Source organism: Chanodichthys erythropterus, chromosome 10 (genome assembly GCF_024489055.1).
Source record: "Chanodichthys erythropterus isolate Z2021 chromosome 10, ASM2448905v1, whole genome shotgun sequence".
Lineage (NCBI taxonomy): Eukaryota > Metazoa > Chordata > Actinopteri > Cypriniformes > Xenocyprididae > Chanodichthys > Chanodichthys erythropterus.
Genome location: NC_090230.1, coordinates 27,487,741 through 27,505,847, shown reverse-complemented (window position 1 = coordinate 27,505,847; position 18,107 = coordinate 27,487,741). Strand labels below are relative to the sequence as shown.

Here is an 18,107-nt window from a genome sequence, read left to right as displayed (position 1 = left end):
GTGCTCTGAATTGGATTCTGGCTCTGGAGGCCCAAACATGACTGTGTAAATCCAATTAAGCTACTACAGGGAGAATCCATATTTTGCTTGGTCAAGGATTTTTCCAGTAAATAACAGGAGACTGAGAAAACAATAAGACCACTGATAAAAGCTGTAACGTGGAGGCTTCTTGTCTCTGGAAAGAGTTGATTGTCCTTGGAGAATGTTTTATCTTATCTATGAGAAAAGGGTTGACCAACAATTGGCAGAATTCCACAATTAAAAAGTGAAAAGATGATTTTTGGGAAAACAGGAGGAGTGAAATAACACACTGTATAAGAATTGTGCCCTGGCAGAGACAAATTCAGATGAACAGCTGGCATCTCACATTGTTGCTTGTCAATAAAGTTAAGACTCCTGCGACCTGGAGCTTCGACTCTGAGAGCTTTCTTTGATACCGGAACTGAAGGGACACTGAATTTGCCACGAAATAATTGGCAAGACAGCCAGGAAGAAGACGGGATAGGACCACGGTGGGCGTGTTGGGACAATGCATCACGAAACAAAGCTGCCATACAAACAAGGTAAGCAATTTTTCTTATGTTATACACGGAAAGTGTGTTAAAGATCCTGATCCATAAGTGTGTTAAAAATGAACAACGCTGCTTTAAGTTGCTTTGTGTGCATGAAGGCTGAGAACAGCAGTGAAAACATGGCCCTAGGGCGAACCTCATTGGTTCTTGTAGAAGCTCAAACATGCTGCGTAACAAGAATGTTGTGTTGTTTACCACAACTGATGTTTAGGCTTTTATTCACATGTTTTATGTGAATAAAAGCCTAAATTTGATGTTCATCATATAAAAAGTGATTGAGTCTCTTCAAAAAATTTGGACTAAACCGCCCAATTTGTATAAATAATTTATATGATCCCTTTATGAACTTTTTGGAGCATTGAAGTGGTAGTTGCATAGCTGTTAATGGAGGAGCAGAAAGCTCTCAAATTGCATTAAAAAAAGATCCTTATTTGTGTTTTCTGAAGATGAATGAAAGTCTTACTGGTTTTGGAATGACATGATGGTGAGTAAATAATAAGGGTTGGAGAAAAATGCCGAGTGTGCTTTAGAAACAACCAGATTCTGCTTGCTTCTAATTCCTCACACATACACCACCTTCCGTAAAATAATCTTTCATAAAGTTCAGAAAGCTTGAAGCAAATTATGACATTGCGTGGTCTCGCCTGCCGGTATTTTCCTTACAAATGCTCTAAGAGGTCATCATTTATGTCATTTGGAATGCAGTTGACTTATATATTTAAAATATGAAACTCACTTACAGAAGGCTGCTTTCAATTTAAATAGGCCTACTGATGCTTTGTTTGTGAAGAGTGCTCCGTGTAAGTGGTTTAATGTGCTTGTGTCTCAAAATGGTTTATGATGCAAAATTAATGTAAACACAGCCAGTTTTGTCTTAAGGGATTAAATGGACAGGATAAACCGCATTTCTTAATATAATTCAAAAGAGATCTGTGTATGAATGCAACTTATTAAATCTCCTGCTGTCCATGAATTAACAAACATTTTTTAAAAACATATATTTTTTTAACATAATTTAAAAAAGTAGGCTTACCTATATTTACTGATGATATGTAATGATATGTAAATGTAATGATTTTAAGGTTTTTAAGTCGGTAAACTAATTGATTGATAATAATAAAAAGTAGATCAAGAATCCTTTTGGAATCAGATCGTGACTCCCAGAATCGGATCGGCTCGTGAAGTGACTAATGATCCCCATCCCTAGTAAATAATGACCGAATTTTAATTTTTAGGTGAACTAATCCTTTAATTATTTGGTGCTGCGATGAACACAATTGTGAATACAAAAATCTGAATGGCTGTTACAGCGGTGTTGTGCATTTTAAACAGTTCATGGGAAAAGTATTCTTAAAATGCATAATAAATATCTGCATAATTTGTAATAAATTATTATTCATAGAATTTCAAAGTTCTCATGATAACAATATTGTGCATTATCATTATTGTGATATACCATATTACCGGCATACGTCTACAAACCCGATTCCAAAAAAGTCGGGACGCTGTACAAATTGTGAGTGAAAACAGAATGCAATGATGTGGAAGTTTCAAATTTCAATATTTTATTCAGAATATAACACAGGTGACATAACTGAGAAAATGTATCATTTTAAGGGAAAAATAAGTTTATTTTAAATTTCCTGGCATCAACACATCTCAAAAAAGTTGGGACAAGGCCATGTTTACCACTGTGTGGCATCCCCTCTTCTTTTTATAACAGTCTGCAAACGTCTGGGGCCTGAGGAGACAAGTTGCTCAAGTTTAGGAATAGGAATGTTGTCCCATTCTTTTCTAATACAGGCTTCTAGTTGCTCAACTGTCTTAGGTCTTCTTTGTCGCATCTTCCTCTTTATGATGCGCCAAATGTTTTCTATGGGTGAAAGATCTGGACTGCAGGCTGGCCATTTCAGTACCCAGATCCTTCTTCTACGCAGCCATGATGTTGTAATTGATGCAGTATGTGGTCTGGCATTGTCATGTTGGAAAATGCAAGGTCTTCCCTGAAAGAGATGACGTCTGGATGGGAGCATATGTTGTTCTAGAACTTGGATATACCTTTCAGCATTGATGGTGCCTTTCCAGATGTGTAAGTTGCCCGTGCCACACGCACTCATGCAACCCCATACCATCAGAGATGCAGGCTTCTGAACTGAGCGCTGATAACAACTTGGGTTGTCCTTGTCCTCTTTAGTCCGGATGACATGGGATCCCAGTTTTCCAAAAAGAACTTCAAATTTTGATTCGCCTGACCACAGAACAGTTTTCCACTTTGCCACAGTCCATTTTAAATGAGCCTTAGCCCAGAGAAAACGCCTGCGCTTCTGGATCATGTTTAGATATGGCTTCTTTTTTGACCTATAGAGTTTTAGCCGGCAATGGCGAATGGCACGGTGGATTGTGTTCACCGACAATGTTTTCTGGAAGTATTCCTGAGCCCATGTTGTGATTTCCATTACAGTAGCATTCCTGTATGTGATGCAGTGCCGTCTAAGGGCCCGGAGATCACGGGCATCCAGTATGGTTTTCCGGCCTTGACCCTTACGCACAGAGATTGTTCCAGATTCTCTGAATCTTTGGATGATATTATGCACTGTAGATGATGATAACTTCAAACTCCTTTCTGATATTGCTCCACTATTTTTGGCCGCAGCATTGGGGAAATTGGTGATCCTCTGCCCATCTTGACTTCTGAGAGACACTGCCACTCTGAGAGGCTCTTTTTATACCCAATCATGTTGCCAATTGACCTAATAAGTTGCGAATTGGTCCTCCAGCTGTTTCTCATATGTACATTTAACCTCTCCGGCCTCTTATTGCTACTTGTCCCAACTTTTTTGGAATGTGTAGCTCTCATGAAATCCAAAATGAGCCGTTATTTTGCATGACATTTCAAAATGTCTCACTTTCAACATTTGATATGTTATCTATATTCTATTGTGAATAAAATATAAGTTTATGAGATTTGTAAATTATTGCATTCCTTTTTTATTCACAATTTGTACAGTGGAATCAGGTTTGTACTTTTGTCATAATATGAAGTTATTATATAACCCTGTTATAACTTTGGTAACAGGGTTGATGAATGCTGAATGATTTTTCCATCATACTCTAGAGTTCAAATTATGTCACTTCCTGGGTGTCGCCACTTTAAGAAACACTTCATTTTTAAAAGGAGAAAAATTGTGTTGTAACAGTGTTGAGTGAAAAATAAGCAATGGCTAATTAATTGTTCATTTAAAAGCAGTAATTACAGTTTGTATATTTGATATCCATCTGACAGACTGTCAGAACTGAATCACTATTGTGTAGGTTTTAAATGTTAAACCACAATTATCTAACATAATATTTTTTTCTGTAATTTCAGACCTGATGGAGGAGAAGCAACATGTCAAAACTAGAAAAAAAACTCGCTCACAGACTAAAAGTATTTCTTTACTGAAAAGAAGAGACAAGAAATGTTTCACCTGCCTTCAGTGTGGAAAGAGTTTCACATACAAACAGAGTCTCAAGGTTCACATGAGGATCCACAGTGGAGAGAAACCGTTCACATGTGATCAGTGTGGAACGAGTTTCAGACAACAAGGAAACCTTAAGACACACATGATCATCCACACTAAAGAAAAACTGCATGAATGTGATCAATGTGGTGAATCATTTTTGAGGGCTTCAGGCCTGAAGAGACACCTGAACGTTCATTCACAGGAGAAACCACATTCATGTTCGTTGTGTGGAAAGAGTTTTTCACATCTGCAGAATTTAAAAGTTCATCAGAAAAGACATACTGGTGTAAGAGAACATATGTGCTTTGAGTGTGAGAAGACCTTTATTTCAGCTGGAGAATTGAAACGGCATCAGAGAATACACACTGGAGAGAAACCTTACAAGTGTTCACACTGCGACAAGAGATTCAGTCGGTCAGGAACCCTAAAAGTTCACGAGAGGATCTACACTGGAGAGAAACCTTACAAGTGTTCACACTGTGACAAGAGATTCAGTCGGTCAGATCATCTGAAAACACACGAGAGGATCCACACTGGAGAAAAACCGTATCACTGCACTGCATGTGGGAAGAGCTTCACTCAATCATCTGCTCTACACAGTCATACAAAAAACATTCACAGTAAGTAGTTCATCTTCAGATCCAGCACTTTCAGGTCTTGCGCCAGATCCTCATCAGCCGTGACACAATAATACCATCGAGCAATAAAATCTGTCCTAACCAGCCACAACAATCAACAAGACAAAGAAACATCATCTAAATTTATTTAGTGAATAAAGTTAATCTTTAAAACGAACAGTTTCAACTGTTAGATTCACATCTACTCAAAGATGGACAAAGATTTTTTTTTTTTTGTATATAATTGTAATTTCTTCATTTTTCAAGATTCATTTTGGCTGCGTCCGAAAACTGGAAAATGCTGGCTTCTGAGGACACATTTCAAGGTAGTAAGGCATCAAGGCACGTCCGAATCCAATGTTAGCTTCACTTCCTCTCTCATGAGAGACCTTCATCTGATCGATTTTTGAAGGAAGCATGGATGTATCCTTAGCTGCCTTTGATATCCCACAATCCTGTGCTTTCCATTCCGTGACAGTTGAGCTAGAAAAATAAAGATGGCGTCCGAAAGTTGCGTTTGCTGCTCAGTTTGTGTGTAAATGTACGATTTTGATCAACATATTTCAATTTTGATATAATTTCTATCGAGAAATTACTACTGTAGTAATTAAATATTTGTTTAGTTCTCACCAAAGCTTGCGCTATATTGCTGTAGATCATTAAACTGTTACACTGCCTCAGAAGTCTGTCCGAAATCAGTTTCGTGAGGTGCCTTCATGCACAAATGCTGCCGTACAAGTCTTTCTCTTGTAAGATAGCGAGGCAGCAAGACAGCTACCTAGTTTTTCGGACGCAGCCTTTATGTTGAATTTTCTTATAATATATATGTGTCATTTGCAGTTTATTTACACTTTTAATGAAGGAAAGTAGAAGATTTTTACAGGTTCGAACTGTTCTTGTTCAGGAAGCTGAAGAAGATGCTGATTTACTTGTTCTTCAACTAGTCATCCTTCCACACATAGTGTATTTAGAAAACACAGATGTAAGATATACTTTCATGTAGATTTTCAACTGTTTGAAATGTTTTGCTATCCTGTTAGTCAATAATAAGAGTGATCTGTCTCATTTATTTCTATGTTTACTTTTTTGTTTATGCTTCACAAAGTATTAAACTTTTGTTTTCTGCTGATTCTTCATTCATCAAGAATAAATTCATAATTTGTTACATCTTTTTTTTCCACCCCTGGGAGTCAGCCGACATTGGCTTAATGTAGCACCATCTTGTATATGTTACATATTACCACGCTTGCTTGTACAGCTTATTTTTAACCATTTCTCTTTTTTCTGTGCTTCTAATATGTAAAGCTGCTTTGAAACAATTACCAATTGTAAAAAGCGCTATATAAATAAATTTGACTTGACATCTAAAAGCCATGAAATACTCTTTTTTGTTTTAATGATGTTGCACGCTTTAATAAATTTAAAGAATCTACATTTAAGTAAGAAGTATTTTGCCGATATTTTCATGTTATACATTTGGTCCCTCTCTAAATAGTGTTAAAGTAACACTGAAGCAGAGTTAAAGTTAATGATATAAGTAAGTGATTAATTAAGTGATGATTGAACGGTAGTGATGAACACCTGCTGTTAACAAGCAGAATCACTGAAGAAAAGAGAAACACAAGAACTACAACTGACTTCAGCCACAGCCTTAGATAAAAATCACCTGAAGATAAAAGACATTATATCTCTCAAGATCTCAGCAGAGGAGGATCATCTTTTCTTCAGTGATTCTGCTCGTAGTATGTGAAGTGATGTGAGTTTTGTGTTTATTCTGAAACCTCAAGTTCTACTAATGCTCACACATCTGTATTTTTATAACAGTTTTCATATAATGTTATATTGTGGCATGTTTATCAAAATAAAAAAATAAACTCCACTACATTGGTATTTAAATAATATAAGCTTATGCTGAACTTTATTCTCGCCGCAGCTTAACACTAATAACTAAAGTGCATTAGTGGAAATGCGTATTACAAATAATAATAAAAATGATAAAGTGGCAAAATGTTTTATTGATAGTCAACGAACTAGTATAACCTAACTAAGCCAAATAAAGACTATCATAAAAGGGAGGAAAATATTCTGTTTCGGACCGAGGGGGATGATACGGAAGAGGATTAGGGCCAAGCAATAATAAAAAAATAAAAACATCTCGAGATTAAAGTTGTTAAATTTCGAGAAAAAAAGTCGAAATAAAGTTATGAGAATAAACTCGTTAAATTTCAAGAAAAATGTTGAGATAAAATGTTGAGAATAAAGTCATTAAATTACGAGAAAAAAGTTACATTACGAGAACAAATTTGTTAAATTACGACTTTTTTCTCGTAATTTAATGACTTTATTCTCAACATTTTATCTCGACTTTTTTCTTGAAATTTAACATTTTTTCATAATTTAACGAATTTGTTCTCGTAATTTAATGACTTTTTTTCTCGTAATTTAATGACTTTATTCTCAACATTTTATCAACTTTTTTCTCGAAATTTAACAACATTTTTCTCATAATTTAACGAATTTGTTCTCGTAATTTAACAACTTTTTTCTCATTATTTAATGACTTTACTCTCAACATTTTATCTCGACTTTTTTCTCGAAATTTAACAACATTTTTCTCATAATTTAACGAATTTGTTCTCGTAATTTAACAACTTTTTTCTCATAATTTAATGACTTTATTCTCAACATTTTATCTCGACTTTTTTCTCGAAATTTAAAATTTTTCTCATAATTTAACGAATTTGTTCTCGTAATTTAACAACTTTTTTCACATAATTTAACGAATTTGTTCTCGTAATTTAACAACTTTTTCTCGTAATTTAATGACTTTATTCTCAACATTTTATCTTGACTTTTTTTCTCGAAATTTAACAACTTTAATCTCGAGATGGTTTTATTTTTTTATTATTGCTTGGCCCTAATCCTCTTCTGTAGGATGAGGATGATTCTCTGAATGGCTGTGTAAATCCAATGAAGCTGCTGGAGGGAGAATCCATTCATGTTGTGATGAAATATATATTATTTATCAGGCCCCACGTGACTGTCATTACAAAGATCAAATGTATCTGACATGTTAGCTTGGTCACTGAGCATATTTAGCTTTTTGCAGTAAATAACAGGTGGCTGTTAAAAGAAAAATACTATTGATAAAAGCTGTCACGTGGAGGCTTATTGTCTCTGGGAAGAGTTGATTGACCTTGGAGAATGGTACATTTTGTCTATGAGAAAAGGGTTGACCAACAATTGGAAGAATTCCACAATTAGAGAGAAAGGCAAACGAAAAACAGAAAACAGGAGGGGCGAAATAACCGATAAGAAACTGTTGAGACAAATTCAGATGAACAGCTTGCATCTCACTTTCTTGCTTGAAAATAAAGTTCAAACTTTGACTCTGAGAGCTTTCTTTGAGACCAGATCTGAAGGGACACTGAGACATCGAATTTGCCGTTACATATTTGACAAGACAGACAGGAAGAGGACGGAATAAGACCACGGTGGGCACGAGACATCTCGAAACAAAGCCGCTGTAGAAATAAGGTAAGCAATTTTGCTTATAGTTGTTTTTGTGGCTCCCTGTGAGCGAGTGCCTGGATGATGCTGCCTAAGACTTCAACAAAATGAACCAAAATTAAATTAAATATAATTGAATTAAATTTAATTGATTAAAGTAAGGAAAGAGAAGCAATTTCCAGGTCCCGGGAGTGTTGCATGCGTAATAAATGAATTGAAGCAGAGATTTATGCAGAAAGTGTGTTTTTTTTAAGTGTGTGGCTGCACTTGTCTGTTTGACGGTCAAAGCAAGCAGGAGGATCCGGCGCTGAGCTTATCTCAAAAGAGCGGAGACCCCTGATGATCAACAGACAAGGGCTGGCAGTGTCAGGAAAAAAGGAACAGCACTAGAATTAAAAACTAGATAAAAACGAATGGTTGGGGCATTGAGTATTGTAAATAGTGCAATGTCAAGTTTAAAGAATTAAGATGTATTGCTTATCTCGCCCAAAAATGAACCATTCTGCTTTAAGTTGCTTTGTGTACATAAAGGCTGAGAACAGCATATGAGAGTGTTGTTCAGAAACATGTAGATATTGTTGCAGGTTTTGTGAAATGGAAAGACCAGATTGGTAATGGACACTAAAATTCAAAATAATAAAGGAGATGTAAAGAACTAGAATTAGAACTGCAGGAAGAATTAAGAACATTCCCAGATATATAGGGTTTATTTGGACATTTTCCAGACTGCAGATGCTGTGATCCAAACAGAAACACGTCTGTTAATGAGAAAATAAGAAGAACCTGTTAGTTTGTTTTCTGCTCACAAGTAGAAATAAAAAGTGATTGGGTGACGTGTGTGTGTTTTCATGATTTATGAGGACACAAATGTGTATAATGACATGGGTATTACATGGGTAAACATGTTTTATGAGTACATTTCATGAGTCCTTATATTTAAAATATCTTTAAAAACATATTAAACAATATTTTATTTAAAATGTAAAAATGCAGAATGTGTTCTGTGATGGGTAGGTTTAGGAGTAGGGGTAGTGTGGTGTAGGGGGAGATAATGTACAGTTTGTACAGTGTAAAAACCTCCGTCTATGTCCTAAGATAGCAAAACCTGTGTGTGTGTGTGTGTGTGAGAGTAGAGTAGGAATCTGCATTTCTCTCTCTTTCATGGCTGAATTGTGAGTCAATTGCACAGATTATGACTTTTTGAAAAAGAACAATATCCATTGATAAATAGATACTAGAATCAGGAAAGAAGACTTGTTTCTTTCTCCTATAGCAAAGTTAAATGGTGACTGTGTTATGAGAGAAAGAGTGGCAGAAAGGAGGGGCTGGAGGAGGAGAGAGGTTTATAATTCTTTCATTTTTACATTTGAAAACTCATACATTACTACTATTTTCCAAAAAAAGTGGAGTGTTTAAGATGTTATTTAACTCATTTTAGACTACTCTTATGAGGATACTCAACAAAATAGGATTTTGTCATAATTCTGTGTGTTATTGTTTGTTCAAGCGCAAAAAAAGAACTCTATACAGGTGTGCGTCTTTCTGTCACACGAATCGTGTGTGTCACATGACATGACAATCACAGACAGAGCATTCTTGTTTGTCTTGTGCCGCTTGAATGGTTTAAAAGATTTTGCTTTAATAAGAGCGTGATCATATAATATAACGCTAGACAAATTATGACAGACAAAATGGATGCTGCGTTAATTGCAAAACATGTGTGAGTACTGCAATGGGTTGTTTTCTGTGGCTTATTGCGCTTAACTCTTTTTAATGTTGAGCTGGTCACACATAAGAAGTCACATGCTATATTCACATGCCAAAAAGTAGCTTAATAAAATCATTCAGATGTCACAAGCTGTAATGCAGGAAGCTAATGAAGAAAGAGAGATAAGCACACCAAGTTACAAAGAGAAGGTAGCAGATGCAAGGATGAAAGGGAAATGGGGGCATCAAGCCAAAAGGGGGAGTCAAGAATAGAGACATCAAGGCCATATGAAGATAGTCTAAAGAAAACAGAGACATATAATTAAAGTTTGGCAGGTATAATGGAGTTAGAGTGAGTCATAGGGAGGACTGATTAATGGATAAAGCAAGGAAAGTAAGGCCTTATAACAGAGCTGGAAATGGAGGTGGTATGTTGAGCTGATGGAATGGTTTAGTTTGCCAAGCCATGTTGTCGGTCCAGTTGGATATTTTGATTTGTGGTGGTAATTTTGTCTCTCACTGTCCCCAAAGCAAAAAAATGTCAGTGTTTTGTGTTGGTCACTTGTTTAGCCAACACAGCTTTTTCACTTGATGGATTGGCATTTGAGTTGAGAGAGGCGCTAGCTTTCATGGGAGTGGGTGTGGTTTCACCAACAGCGAACACACCTCCAGCGTTTGAGAGAAGAGAATACTGTATTTTTTTATCTGCTTGGCTTCTCATTCAGATTTGCTTGGGTGGTTAATAATGCATTTTCCATAAATATTCAATATTGCTTTACACAGACTTTAATTAATTAAAACATGATAAACCATGTTCCATACACACACTTAACACACACAATAACAAGTAGTTAAGTCAAACTCCATGGGTGGGTTATTTGTTTCTTGCAAATTTGTATATTCATTTTTATTTGCTAATTGTTATACAATTTTTTTTCTATAATTCTTTGCCAGTATGTTAATGAGAGGTAAGATAAATGTAGGAATAAAAAATGTGGATGAAATTCTTAGAAATAGAGGTAAAATTTGTCAGTTCATATAACACTTTGAGATGAATTTACTTAAAAGTTAGGATAGGATAGATGAACATAATAACTTAAAATGTGTGAATAAATATAAAAAAATAAACCCAGTGAATTATTCTTGATTTTTGTCAGATCTGCTCCAGTGAAGCTCCTCCCACTGCAATTCACCAATAAATGCTGGAATATTCCCATTTACAAGTGAAGACGAGCATCAAACCATCAGGAAGAGCTGAAATCTGCAAAGAGTTTACTGAAGGACAGTGAGAAGATGAGAGATCCAGAACACTGCAGAATGAAACATACTGAAGAACAAAGAGGTTGGTGTTTATTCCTGATTCTTCATTAAAGGAACAGTATGTAAGTTTCGCCACTAGAAGTCGCTTATTCAAAACAAAGGCATAGCTTGATGATGCCGTGAATGAATGTGTGTCACGTAAGGCACAGAGACAAGTGGGTAAGATCCAAATGCAGATTTAATTGGGTAATCCAAAATCGTAATCCAAACAGGCAGGGTCAAAATCCAGAGAACAGTCCATACAAAACAAAGAAAACCAAAACAGAAACCAGTGACCATAAATGAAACCACAATAACAAAAGCAGAAACAAACCAGGTATAAATAGACACTAATGATCAAACACAAAACAGCTGGGTGCAATGACGGGATAATGAGTCCGGGAAGTGGGTGATGGGAAATGAAGTTCAAGTGAGGTGAGAAATAGTCGGTGTTCGAGTGCCCTCTAATGGCTAACTAGGGCACTCCAACTGGTGATCATGACCGTAACCCTCCCAACGGAGCAGCTACCAGACGCTCCACCTGACCAAACACAAAACAAAACTCTCAGGAGGGAGGTGGACTGGGGGAGGACCAGGGGGAGGGATGGTGGGCCAAGTCCAGAGCCCCTGACTAAAGGCCAGGGGGGAGCCGGAGGAACAGACCATGGGGGCTTGAAGAAGGTCTGGAGTCCTGGCTGAGTGCCAGGGTGGTGCTGGAGGAACTGTAGCGGGCTCGGGCTGCTCCGGGACTGCCCATTCTTACGAAGAAACAGGTAATTGCAGAAATTCCAAAAGTTTAAAGTCTTTACTAGGTCCATCTCCCACTGCGACAAAGGGTCATCTAAGCAATTATTTAAAATGTATTTAAGGATCGCATCTGGGTGATTAAACCTCTCCGCCCATGACCAAAACTTCTGTGTAAAAGCCGGCACCTCCATACCTTTCTGACGAAGTGTAGTCAGATCTTGGGGACCGCTCTGACTTCCCCGTGTGCTAGCCGGTTGCCGGACTCTCTTGCTGCTGGATCTACTCATGATTGTGGTTTCTGTCACGTAAGGCACAGAGACAAGAGGATAAGATCCAAATGCAGCTTTAATTGGGTAATCCAAAATCATAATCCAAACAGGCAAGGTCAAAATCCAGAGAACAGTCCATACAAAACAAAGAAAACCAAAACAGAGAAACCAGTGACCATAAATGAAACCACAATAACAAAAGCAGAAACAAAGCAGGTATAAATAGACAGACACTAATGATCAAACACAAAACAGCTGGGTGCAATGATGGGATAATGAGTCCGGGAAGTGGGTGATGGGAAATGAAGTCCAAGTGAGGTGAAAAATAGTCCGTGTTGAAGTGCCCTCTAATGGCTAACTTGGGCACTCCAACTGGTGATCATGACAATGTGGAGTTGTACACAGCCAATGAAAAACAATCCAATGGGGCTCATGGATGAGCTAATGTATTACAATTTTATTAAGATTTTCAGTTGAGAGCAGCAGAGCTTTTATTATGTTTATATGCCACTGTCACCGCTTCTGCTCCTGTCGTTCATGCATATGAGGGGTAACGCAGCACTGTTTTACATGGTTAAAACAATCATACTAAATTATTTAAGTAAACTGGGCCTTCCACTTTCATTACCCACAACTGAGGTGCATTTGAGCAAGAAACCCAACCCCCAATCACTCCCCGGGCGCACAGCAAAAATAACTGCCCACTGCTTCGGCTGTGTGTTCATGGTGACATGGTGGAAGATTTGGTTTTAAAGTGAAATGTAAAAGCACCTATTTAAGCGAGTTTGTTATTGTACCATTTTTGGTTGTGTTTTTCAATGAACCCACCATTCAGGCAATTGCCCCACCCGAATTGGTGCTAATTCAAAAGTGAAAGTAAGATGCGCACGTTGATTGGCAGTACAGCATCAAGAATGCTGCTGTGGTGTTCATGATAACAATATTGTGCATCATCATTATTGTTATATACCATATTAAAGTATACCAGCACATGTCTGCTTGTATGTTACAATATGAAGTTATTTCTCTTGTAACTTTGGTAAAAGGGTTGATAAATGCAGTCAATACTACAATGAATTGAGATTATTTTCCCTTTATACTCTAAAAAGAGTTCAGATAATGTCAATTCCTGAGTGTCGCCATTTTAACAAACACTCTAATTTTTATACGAGGAAATTGCGTTGTAACAGTGTTGAGTGAAAAATGTTCAATGGCTAATTAATTGTTCATTTAAAAGTAGTAATTACACATTTTTATTCAAACAAATTTTATATTAATCTGAGGGACTGTCAGAACTGTATCACTATTGTGTAGTTTTTAAATGTTAATATTATGTTGGATAATTGTGGAGTTTTTTTCCTGTAATTTCAGGCCTGGTGGAGGAGAATGAGGAGAGAGAAGAGCAGCAGAAACATTGCGTTAAAACTAGAGAAAAAACTCGCTCACAGACTGAAAGTATTTCTTCACTGAAAAGAAGAGAGAAGAAATGTTTCACCTGCCTTCAGTGTGGAAAGAGTTTCACATACAAACAAAGTCTCGAGATGCACATGATGATCCACACTGGAGAGAAACCGTTCACATGTGATCAGTGTGGAATGAGTTTTAGAATACAATGCTCTCTTAAAAGACACATGATCATCCACACTGGAGAGAAACTGCATGAATGTGATCAATGTGGCAAAACATTTTTCTGGGCTTCAGGGCTGAAGAGACACATGAAAGTTCATTCACAGGAGAAACCACATTCATGTTCTCTGTGTGGAAAGAGTTTTTCACTGCTGCAGAACTTAAAAGAACATCAGAAAACACATACTGGTGTAAGAAATTATATGTGCTTTGAGTGTGAGAAGACTTTCATTAGAACTAAAGATTTGAAACAGCACCAGATGATTCACACTGGAGAGAAACCTTACAAGTGTTCAAACTGCGACAAGAGATTCAGTCATTCAGGAGCCCTAAAACGACACGAGATGATCCACACTGGAGAGAAACCTTTCAAGTGTTCACACTGCGACAAGAGGTTCAGACGGTCAAGCGACCTGAAAACACATGAGAGGATCCACACTGGAGAGAAACCTTTCAAGTGTTCACACTGCGACAAGAGTTTCAGTCAGTCAGGACCTCTGAAAAAACATGAGAAGATCCACACTGGAGAGAAACCGTATGACTGCACTGCATGTGGGAAGAGTTTCACTCATTCATCTCTTCTACACAGTCATACAAAACACAATCGCAGTAAGTAGATTATCTTCAGATCCAGCACTTTCAGGTCTGACACCAGATCCTCATCAACCGAGACACTGTAGATACCAATCCTGGGATTCGACAGCCTGAGATCCAGCAGTGTTTTTATCCGAAGATTTGGAGGATTCATTAAAAAAATAATTGTTCACAATAATTTAAATAAAGCTCTTGCCATAACAAACAGAAACAACAACCACAGAAAAACTAGCATTAAAATATCTAGTAACTAAAGCAAATACTGATCATCAAACCAAATTATTATTTTCAATTAATCATCAACATCTAAACCTCTGCTAATGTCAATATGAACTTTTGTACACATTTTACAGAAATAAAGTCAGTCTGGTTTGTAATAAGTGAAGCTGGTAATGCTTTTTTAATGACATTGGAGCCTGACATCAAACAAATGTTTAGACGTTAACCCAGTTTTCATTTTCAACCAGAAGTCCACGTCCAATAAAAGGTCTAGCAGGGGTTGTCGTGGCAAATTCGATGCCTCTTTGTCCCTTCAGGTCTCGAAGTAAAGCGTATAGGACTTGATAGTACAATCCCTTAGAATAATTGGCACTTTGTTGACATCTTGAGTGGGGAGTAGGGGTAATCACTTCACTGGGGTCATGAGGTGGGCACCCTCCTTCCTTGGTGTTTCGTTGATAGGCCCATGACACCTCCAAAGGGCTCAACAGCGACACCTGGCATCCTAGGTGCACTCCCCTCTGCTTTTACCCCTCTAGGTCATTTTGCAGCCCATTTAGTATCCTTCCTTTTTAGCCACAGCCAGTTGCTACTTCGCTCAGCAGCTTCAGACATCAACCTAATGGCTTGTCGTAAGGCCTGTCCTCTGACTCCAAACCCCTTCAATAGCCTGGTTGTTGCCATGGCTACGAAGCCTCCGCACCCAACTGGGTTCGCCAGCCCCGCTGTACTGCTTCGGCTGCTAGGGCATTCGGTTTCCATAGGGGGGCACACATTTTTATAATCTGAGAAACAGACCCGTATTTATTATTAAGGAAATATACTTCTATAAAGAAATAAAGTTCTATATTACCACAAAAACACAAGATAGTCGATCCTAATTAGATCTAACGACACCAAAAGCTAAACCACTTTGCATTATGGCAATAGGCTATACTTTGCAAACACGAGGCACAAAAGCTTTTCAATTCCTCGAAAAACACAATAATAAAAACGATACGTTCCAAATAGCAATAAAAAATATGTAGGCTAGACTACATGTGTAGAATATTTATGTGTAACAAAGTCTTTGAGTGTACTCACCATTAAAATAGTTGAAGGCGGCAGGTCTCCAAGTGATAGTCATTAATAAATACGGCCTAATTATGTTTCAAGTTCCGTCTTGTGTAATAATGCGTTAATTATGAACCAACAGGGTAAGGAGATGTGCTTCCCATTTAAAAACACATTAACAAATTTCCTTGAAATGGTTTTACCTTACTTGTCACAGCACATATCCCAACATAAACACTGCTGATAAAAAGTGTTTACGTTCACAAACCACTGTTAATTTGACCAGATTACGCGGGATTTGGCAGAGAGTGTGCAAAAGGCACTCCCTTTATTATCACTAAAAATCTCACTCATCGTAGTTCAATCTCAAGAAGTTCTGTAACAATGAATTAAACTGACTGCATAATTACATAACAATTTACATAATTGTTTAATGAGGGAATATTTGCCAGGGTCCACAACTCAAAATCCACTCGCCACTCAAAACCAGTTTTTGTTCAGTGCTACACCTCTGATTGTTCATTGCGTTACAGAAATCAACAGATTTGTCCGTGATTGGCTGCTTTGCTCAACGCTGCAAGAACATGTTGTAAAGCACTTTCGTTCTTCAAAGCGCAAACACAGATACGCACTGTATCGTTTGCCAAATCTGTTTTGACAATATGCTAATATTAACTGATCCTAGACCAGTAGTTATGTGCAGTTTTTCCCTCTAAAAGCAATCAGAAACAGCACCATGTAGGCAGTGGTTTGAGTGAGAAAATTTCTAATTTCTCTTTCATATTTCTGAAGATAATGTGTTATGTAAAGTTACTGTTGTAGAGATAATTTTCCTATGAGCTAAATGCTGCTGAAGGCATTTTGTTATGGAATACGTAAATGGCCAGATCCACAGATTAGGTTTTTGCAATCGGAAGTTTGCTGGATAACTATACGATTAGGGGGGCACGTTGTGTCATCTGGGGGGGCACTGCCTCCCCCTTGGCGAAGGGCCTGGTTCAGAGTACTTCAGTCGTTTACGTTCATTTGCTTCACCAATTGTAGCCTCCCAAGGCACAGTTAGTTCCACTATGAACAGGGACTTTTGTGAGGTTGACCAAAGTACCAGGTCTGGCCTGAGGTTAGTTGTAATTATCTCAGGTGGAAAACTGAGCTTCTGGTCCAGATCAACCTGCATTTTCCAGTCCCGAGCAGTATCCAGCAGGGTTGTTTCCATTTTTGTTGTTGGCTTAACTGAAAGCTGACCTGCTCTTACAAAGGCAGTGGTTTTTAAGAGTCCAGGCTTTGGAGGAGGGAGGGCATTGGTGATGGTTCTCCTTCCTTCCAGAACAATTGCCAGTTGACCTTACTAAGCCATTTTCTTAGTAAGGGTGACCAGCTTCTAGCTACTGTACATCTTTTGACTTTATCTCTCATGGGCCTTCTGTCAATTTGATGGTCAACCCTTTTCCCATGGGCCAAATGAAACATTGTATTAAATCAGTCAATACACCCCAGAGGCAAGAAGCCTTCATATGACGCACTTAACAATGGTCTTATTCATTTCACAGCCACCTGTTGTCTGGTGGAAAATTACCAACATAATATGCTCAGTGGTCATGTAAACTTGTTTGACCCTTACAGTTACATAAGCACTTCTAGCTTTTGTAGTAAGCAAATTAATTCTACAATTGTTTTCTACGTCTCTTACTCAGCGATGGGAGTGTAGATGTTGGAATACCTATTGTCCGACAGTAAAATTTTTGAACCCTCTTTAACTCATCAGAGATCTATGTTGAGTGAAAATTTACAATGGCTAATTAATTGTTCATTTAAAAGTACAAATTTTCTATTAAAATAAATGTAATATCATCTGAAGAACTGTAGCACTATTGTGTAGTTTTTAAATGTTAATATTATGTAAGATAATTGTGTAGTTTTTTTCCTGTAATTTCAGACCTGATGAAGGAGAATGAGGAGAGTGAAGAGGAGAAACATCATGTAAAATCTAGAGAAAAAACTCCCTTACAGACTAAAAGTGTTTCATTACTGAAAAGAAGAGAAAGGAAATGTTTCACCTGCCGTCAGTGTGGAAAGAGTTTCACACGCAAACAGAAACTCAATGTTCACATGAGGATCCACACTGGAGAGAAACCGTTCACATGTGATCAGTGTGGAGTGCGTTTCAGACATAAAGAATCCCTTAAGCTACACATGATCATCCACACTGGAGAGAAACTGCATGAATGTGATCAATGTGGCAAAACATTTCTGACGGCTTCAGTCCTGAAGGATCACCTGAAAGTTCATTCACAGGAGAAACCACATTCATGTTCTTTGTGTGGAAAGAGTTTTTCACTGCTGCAAAATTTAAAAATACATCAGAAAAGACATACTGGTGTAAGAAATAAT

General features: G+C 37.5%; 1 pseudogene; it reads left to right on the top strand.

Annotated features, from left to right (window-relative positions):
* Positions 1 to 432: 432 nt before the first annotated feature.
* LOC137028093 (zinc finger protein 91-like) lies at positions 433 to 18,106 on the top strand (annotated as a pseudogene).
* Position 18,107: the final 1 nt, after the last annotated feature.